The sequence below is a fragment of the Vigna unguiculata genome, chromosome 11 (assembly GCF_037176805.1).
Source record: "Vigna unguiculata cultivar grain cowpea cultivar isolate G323 ecotype 2 chromosome 11, ASM3717680v1, whole genome shotgun sequence".
NCBI lineage: Eukaryota > Viridiplantae > Streptophyta > Magnoliopsida > Fabales > Fabaceae > Vigna > Vigna unguiculata.
In genome coordinates this window covers 30,797,221-30,805,697 of record NC_140802.1, presented here as the reverse complement: position 1 = coordinate 30,805,697, position 8,477 = coordinate 30,797,221, and the positions used below count along the sequence as shown (strand labels likewise).

Below are 8,477 nucleotides of genomic sequence, written 5' to 3'. Positions count from 1 at the left end.
TCTCCATTTACAATTTTGCCTTATATTCTTTTTGTGATAAGAATTATTTGACTTTATCAATTTTCATCTCCATTTTATTATTTTTATTTTTATTATGATGGTAATTATTACTATTACAGGTTAATTTATGTGCTAGTTCTAAATATGCCAAATGTTGCAAAATTTGAATTTTTGATACTTGATATTACAAAGAAGAATTACTTATATTGGATATTAAATGTTAAATGTTGAAATACATTTAGATGTAATGGGTCTTGATGATACCATTAAAGAAAGAAATAAAGTATCTGAGCAACTAATTTGTTTCTTCGAGAACAATATTTTGAATAGAGATTTTACAAATATTATGAATTTTTTTCATACCTTTGTATGGCTGGACAAAGCAATAAAGCTTTTGATGAAAAATCATGAGATATGTCTAATCTGCTTCATTCCCAGAAGTGAATGCAGCAATAAATATTATGAATTTACTTCATGCCTTTGCATGGCTGAACAAAGTAATGAACTTTTGATAGAAAATCATGAAGCCTGTCCAATTGGTTCTGCTCCATTCTTAGAAGTGAATGCAACAACATTTGATTTATATTTTCATGATCGTGATCGTGATATTGATTATGGACATGGTTATAAAGGAAATTTCAAAGACACATTTTATCACCAGAAGTGGCACAATAATGTGAAAAATGGAAAAGGAAAATGTGAAAATATTGACAAAAAAAGATGAAAGTATATATTATCATTACGGTGGTAAAGGCCATTTGAGTTGTACTTATTGTACACCAAAGCATCTTACAAATAATGAGAAGAACATAGAAACACACATTTTGCTTATGAAGATGGTGATTCTGATTATGACCATATGGATGCTACTCATCTTGATATTATTATTTTCTTTGCTAAATCAAATGGAAGCATTGATTACCTCATTGGTTATGAGAGTGTTAAAAAAAATTCATATTGATATTTACATTTATATGAAGAACGAATGTTAGCACTAGTACTAAAGGCTATGTGTCTTATTGATACACTACAAAAAAACATGTAAATACTAACGTTTATTTTTGTAATTTACGTCATTTTTAACTGTCGTTATTTACTTGATGACGGTTTCCTGAAATGTCATAATTCTTACCGTCACAAAGTATAATATGACGATTATAAATTAACCGCCGCAACAACCGTCATTTTATACAACGTATAAAGTGGTGGTTTAAAGAGGCAAAAAGCGTCAGTTAAAACTAACGTAATATTTTTATTGGATGACAAATATAATGTGAAAAACGACGCTTTAAACTGACACTATTATCATTATATTATGACATTTTTAAATGTCACCAATTTAATTAATTATAGTTAATTATGAGATTAATTACATCATTATTAAGTGTATCAAGTGACGTAATTTAAATATTTAATTATTTATTCTTTTTTAATATTTCTTATACTTTCATAATTCGATAAAATTAATTTTTCATGATAATTTAAAATATATAAAAAATTATAGCACTATCAAATAGAAATTGATAAACTAAATTGTTTCATTGTCAATATAACATAACTACACCAAAGTACCAATTCAAGCATTTGGAAAAAAAAGAAGACAACATTAAGAGTACCAAAGTATTCAAACATCTAAGAAAAAAAGACAACATAAAAAGTCTTAAGTCTAAGGTGTTTTGCTTTCACCACTTGATCCTAGTATTTCATGCAGAGATGGCACACCACTTCCAATATCTGGTGCCTGCAATGAAGAAATAATATAGTATATATGAGTAAGTGATATTGGAATAAATGAAATTCAAGGAAAAGGGAATATTTGATTTGGAGAAGTTGTTTCCATTTCTTTACATCTAATTTCAATAAAACTCTATAATCACTTCATGACCCTATACAGTAGGAATTTCTTTTCCCATACATTTTACATTTTATTTTTTAACCAGACATAAGAATTATGAAAAAACAAACATGGAAAATGGAATACGAAAAGTAATATAAAATATTATATTTACCGTTATAACGATGATACACAATCTTAATATTTGTGTATATCTTCTTTGAAAGCAAAGGTTTCAAGAAACAGAAAATATTGAATAAAATGGGATTTCTAACCTTTACAGGTGTTCGATTTTCAGGACATGGATTCAATATGTGCTCACCAAGAACAAAGTTTTGAAGTCTCCAAACATATGCCTTGGCAGTATCCATATGACAAGTAATCACATTGCACCAGTCACGTTCTCTAATTTCAGCTGAAGTTTTCAAAAGAAAAGATGTGATACTTCTGAAAGTAGATTAAATAACAAATTCATCGAATAAAGAAATCTGGAGTTGCAATAATATATAAGCTACATTTGTATATGTGTCAATTTAATCACAAGATTTTAGGGACTTTTCTTTCACTCAATAATAAATTAGCGACTATATTTGATGATAGGGGCCTATTTGGTGTACAACACAAGACCTTTCATACGGCTTTTCTTAGCAGAGACATGCGAAAATACACAGCCTTGTAACCTGTTTTTCTTATGGATGATCATCTATCCTCCAAATTAAGTGTTCACACAAGAAGAATTATTCAGTAAACACAACACAAACATAATTAAATGCACCATAATCATTAAATTGAACAAAAATGGGTTACCAACTGCTGCTACTTCCATACGAATTGTTTACAAACAAAACGAAAAAAATTAAATAAAAATAGAAGAATCACAATACCATACACTTCTTAATCCCCTCTACCTACCCATGTTGACATTTACCTTAGCTCAAGCATTATCACATATATAAATTAACATGGTTAATTGGTATAAAACATATCAACGATCTAATAAGTATGTAGTATAGAATAAATGCAATTACAATCTCCATTTTGCCAACATTCAAGTTTCAACATGACATACAGGAACCATGATATACTGCACTCAAGATAAACAAGTTGTCAAAACCATGTGCACATGAATCTTAGGTCTGAAGCATTTAAAAATTCCAATTTTTACTCTCCTCTGAGAAGCTTGTTAAAAATTAGATTAGGTAGGTAGAAAGCTTAGACGTATTTTAACTAGATGGAAGTGTACAAATAGGAAATCTGAAACTCACGGAAAACAAATGAAAGCAAAACATGAAAGATAACCCACAACAAGATCTAAGGAACCAGAGTTCTCCCAATAAAATAATTCGTAATCAGTCCCAAAATTACTTATACACAATTAAGCAAGAAAAGCCAGGATAAGAACCCCAAGTCTCATACCTTCAATTTCAGTTTCTTATCACGTTTAAAAACATGTCTTTGAGAAAGCTCCCTGATTGTGGATCCTGTCAAAATTTTAATAAATACATCAATGTTGTAAATATGAGGAATTGAACTATATAATGCACAGTAAAGAGGCAAAAAAAACTTAGCCATGAAGTATGGTCATTACAATGGGCAGGGGAAATAAATTACAAGTAAATCGATTTAACACCAGACCTGTAAACCTGCGTATCAATTTTGAGCTTCATTGTGGGGGAGCTAACGGGTGCGAGTTCCTCGCCCTTCGATGTCGAACTAGCGTTGTCCACCGCATGAAGGAATCAAAGAGGAAACCCTAATCGTACAATTGGCCACTCAAATCAAAAATAGGCGAGAGTAAATTCAGAAAGGCAACAATAATTTGATGAATGTCATACCAGAAACAGAAAAGGAGTAGTTACAGGACCCAATCGAACCTTTCTCCTTCAGAAGTTGAAGAACCCAATCGAGCAAATGCAGGCGCTAATGTGTATGCAAACAGAGGCAATCGTGGATTGAGGCGCAAATGGAGGTGCAAACACAGATCGAGAAGGAAGGAGAAAGGAGAAAGAGGTGAAACGAAGAGGTGAAATGAAGGAGAAAGGAGAAAGGAGAAAGAGGTGAAACGAAAAGGTGAGTAAACGTTGTGAGAGTGAAGTGATTTGGGGTTTGAGTAATTTGGGTGTCAGTTACTTTGGAAAGGTAATCTTAGTTAAGAAAATATTAAACTCTTGAGTGGGAAAATGAAATAGAAAAGAGAGGGAACAAAGTTTTTTAAAAAAAAAAAGAGGGTACCGAGATAAAAGTGGGACAGGAAATAATTTCATAAAATTATAAAAATAATGTTTTATATAAAGTGGCATTTCAAAATGATACAATTTTAAATAATAATATGACAATGTAAAAGTTGGTGGTTAGAAATGCCATATTATACATGTACATTATGGCAGTTATCAAACTGACGTATTATACTGCGAAAAGTGACAGTTTTAATTAACCGTCGTATTAAAAACATTGTTATATACATGATTTTTTGTAGTGATAGTGCAACAACTTATACAATTCTTACGAGTAATAAATTTTTCTCTTGTTTGATAATGCGAGACACTAATGTTAAATTATTTATAGTACTACAAATATATTTGAAGGCTCTGGAAGAGATATTATACTTCTACCAATAAGTTGAATAGAAACTTATTAAGTTTCAAGGATATTTGTCTAAATAGATATTATATTGAGACAAACAATGAAAAAGATATGAAATATCTTTATATCTATACGATTGAGTTGAAAAAAATGTATTGGAGAAATTATCAACATTCTTTTATGGTTTGTACTACACGTATATTAGTACAATTGAAATGCATGTCATGATAAACTAGAAGTTTACGAATCAAAATGAATGTCTTGTTTGGCATGATCAGTTGGATGATTTGTACTACGCATATATTAGTACAATTAAAATGCATGTCATGGTAAACCAAAAGTTTACGAATCAAAAAGAATTTCTTATTTGGTATGATTAGTTGGGTCATCCAAGATCTATTATGATGCGAAAGAAAAAGGGTTTGAAAAACTCATGTGGACACCCACTTAAGAGTCAAGAAACTTTTTCAGACCAATGAGTTATCATGTACTATACGTTCACAGAAGTTGATAATAAGACCACCAGAAAAATTAGAAATGAGTCAATCTCATTTTCAGAACGAATACAATGTGATATTTGTGGTCCAATACACCCACCATGTGGATCATTTATATAGTTCATGGTTTTGGTTAATGTATTGACTACATGGTCGGATATTTGTTTATTATCAACTCGCAATTACGTATTTGCAAAGTTATTAGTACAATTAAAAGCTCACTTCCCAGATTATCCGATTAAGAAAATCTGTTTTGATAATACTAGTGAAATTAAATCTCATGTCTTTCATGATATTGTATATCAATTGGAATTGAAGTTGAGTGTCTAGTAGCATATATTCATACTCAAAATATGCTGGCAGAATCATTACTAAAACATCTAAAATTGGTTGCAAGATCATTACTTATGAGAGCTAATCTTCCAATGACTACTTGGGGATATGCAATTTTGCATGTTTCATTATTGATTCACATCAAACCAACAAGTTATCACAAATACTCTATTATGCAGTTAGTTTTTGGCTAATGATCTAATATTCTCATATAAGAATATTTGGTTGTGGTGTATATGTTTTTCCCACCAAAAAGGACTATAAGACAATTGAAAATATATGTTTGATATGATTCTCCCTCAATAATGAAATATCTTGAACTACCAACATGAAACTTATTTACAATTCGACTTTTCGACTGTCACTTTGATGAATAAGTTTTTCCAACATTAGGGGAAGAAAGAAAACAATTGGAAAAAGGTATTGGTTGGAATGAATTATCATTATCTCATCTTGATCCTCGTATAAAAGAATGTGAATTAGAAATTCAAAGGATAATTGATATTGATTCATAATACGCCTGAAACGTGGTAGGTCTGTTAGTTCCAAAGATATGCTTGAAGCGTGGTAGGTCTATTGGTTCCAAAAATAAAAACTCATGAATGAGAAAATGAGCTAAAAGGCAAGATGACCTAAACGAAAAGGTGGAAATCTCAAAAGATTCATTTGACATAATTAATGTTTTTGTTCTATAAGAACCTCAAGTACCTGAAATTGTTCAAAATGATGAGATCTCGATAAATTATGTCATGAATCATATAATATGGAACCAAAATGAAGTCAACATTGACGAAAATTTTACATATAATATGCGATAAATGCTATGAATGACAATGAGGATCAATAACCAATGATCATTGGAGATTGTCGATAAAGAAATGATTGGCCAAAATGAAAATATGCAAAGAAGCATAATTATATTTGCTTGCTAAACGAAAGGTTTTTGGACCTATAGTTCGCACACCTGAAGGTGTGAAACCCATTGGGTACATATGGATTTTTGCGCAAAAATCAAATAAGGAATGATAACATTATTAGATACAAAGCACAATTGGTTGCTCAAGGTTTTTCGCAAAACCTGATATTAATTTGTGAAAAGACATATTCACTAGTATTGGATGCAACAACATTGCAATATTTGATTATCCTAGTTGCACAATAAGGTTTGCATTTACATCTAATGGATGATGTTACAGCGTATTTGTACGGTTCTCTTGAGAATGATATTTATATGAAAATCCCTAAAGGATTTTATTTACCCAACAAGGAAAATTCTAAAGAGGGTATTCAATAAAATTGAACAGGACCTTTTATTGATTAAAACAATCAGGACGTGTGTTGTATAACTGTCTTATTGAGTACTTGTTAACAGAAGGATTTAGAAATTATCCTTTTTGTCCTTGTATTTATATGAAAATATTAGAAAATCAATTTGTCATAATTATTGTTTATGTAGATGACATAAACATCGTTGGAACTCTTTATGAGCTCATAAGGCAATTGATTGCTCAAAGAAAGAATTTGAGATGAATGATCTTTGAAGGGCAAAGTCTTGTTTGAAATTAGAAATTGAGTATTTAAATAAAAGTGTTTTTATACATCAAGAGGCTTATATGATTAAGGTGCTTAAAATGTTCTAAATGGACAGGACAAGTCCATTATGCACTCCAATAGTGGTGAGGTCGTTAGATGTTCATAAATGTTCTTCTTAGACCTCAATAAAATGATGAAGATCTTCTTGGTCCAGAAGCACCATATCTTAGTGTCATAGAAACACTAATGTATCTTGCTAATTATACTCGACCTGATATTGCATTTGTTGTAAATTTGTTAAACAAGATATAGTTCAACTACAAGAAGAAAATGATTTGGAGTAAAACATATGTTTCGTTACCTTAAGGGTACTACGAATATGAGATTATTTCATCCAAATGATTCAGAATCAGACCTAATGAGTTATGTATATGCATGTTATTTTACATATTCTCACAATGGTTGATCACAAACAAGATGTTTGTTCACATGTAACAGGACAATGGTTTCATGATGGTATATGAAACAAACCATAGTAACAATATCGTTTAATCATACAGAATTATGAGGAAAGTTGTGAATATGTTTGGTTAAGGTCTATTATTCAACATGTGCAAGAAACTTGTGGTTATCCCTAACAAAGATGACCATATATAAAGACAATAGTGTATTGAAAGGATGATATAAATATCCAAAAGATTCATTCATGTGAAAATCTGGTAGGTTTATTTATAAAGTCTTTGCCAATAAGAACTTTTGAGCAATTGGTCCACAAGATTGGACTCCGTCATCTTAATGATGTAAGTTTACATGAGGGGGAGAAATAGAAGATGTAAAGAAATTATTATATAGAATGATGTACTCTTTTTCCTTCACTAGGTTTTTATCCCAAAGGTTTTTCCTGGTAAGGTTTTAACGAAGCACATCCTCTTATCAATGGACACCCAAAGGGGAGTGTTATGAATTAATGGTCGTCCATTGATTTGATACAATTACTCATATGATTGATACTCATATGATTCATTACTTTTTATATAAATATTTGTATTAATTATTTGGATTTGTATTTTTTATGGGTTACCATGTTCTATCTATAAATAGGACTCTTCCTATCAATAATAAGACACACAGAATTGTTCCCCATCTTCTCATTCTCTATTCTTCCTTCTATTGTATATTCTTCTCTCTCTTCACTATTATACTTTATTTTATAACAAATACTAGTTATTAGAGAAATATATTTCTTTTAAAGAAATGCCCAACATTTTATTATACTCCTATTTTACACCTTTATATCTTTTTCGTATTTTTAGATTAGTTAATTGTTTAAAAAAATAATCAAGACTTTTGCCAACTTATCTTTTCCCTTGTTCTCTTTACATTCATTTTAATTGACAAATGATAATTTAGTATAAGAGTTTTCAACACCATGCGTATGCGACGTGACAAATGGTGTATTAATTCAAGACCATATATCTGTGACAATTGTTTGCTGCCTCGTTCTCTCACCTTTGTTTGCTTAGGTTTGAGTCATTTTCCATGTATAAAATTGAACATTTATATCCGCAATTGTTTTTAATTATCATTTTTATTTATTTATTGATTAATTATTATTATTATTATTGGTGCCAAACAAAGTTGTTGTCATTATCATTGTGCCAAAGTGACTTTGGTGACAATAGGGAGTCAAGATGCAT

General features: G+C 30.3%; 1 long non-coding RNA gene across 2 annotated transcripts; it reads right to left on the bottom strand.

Moving 5' to 3' along the window:
- Positions 1–1,520: 1,520 nt before the first annotated feature.
- On the bottom strand, positions 1,521–3,962 carry LOC146881762 (uncharacterized). 2 transcript variants are annotated; one of them, XR_014986453.1, is made up of 5 exons: positions 3,709–3,962; positions 3,470–3,587; positions 3,251–3,315; positions 2,110–2,249; positions 1,521–1,741 (listed from the first exon to the last, which is right to left on the bottom strand). It is a non-coding gene; the product is annotated as an uncharacterized LOC146881762 (long non-coding RNA). The 2 variants fall into 2 exon arrangements; XR_014986452.1 differs by having other exon boundaries at positions 3,670–3,960.
- Between the last annotated feature and the right edge of the window lie 4,515 nt (positions 3,963–8,477).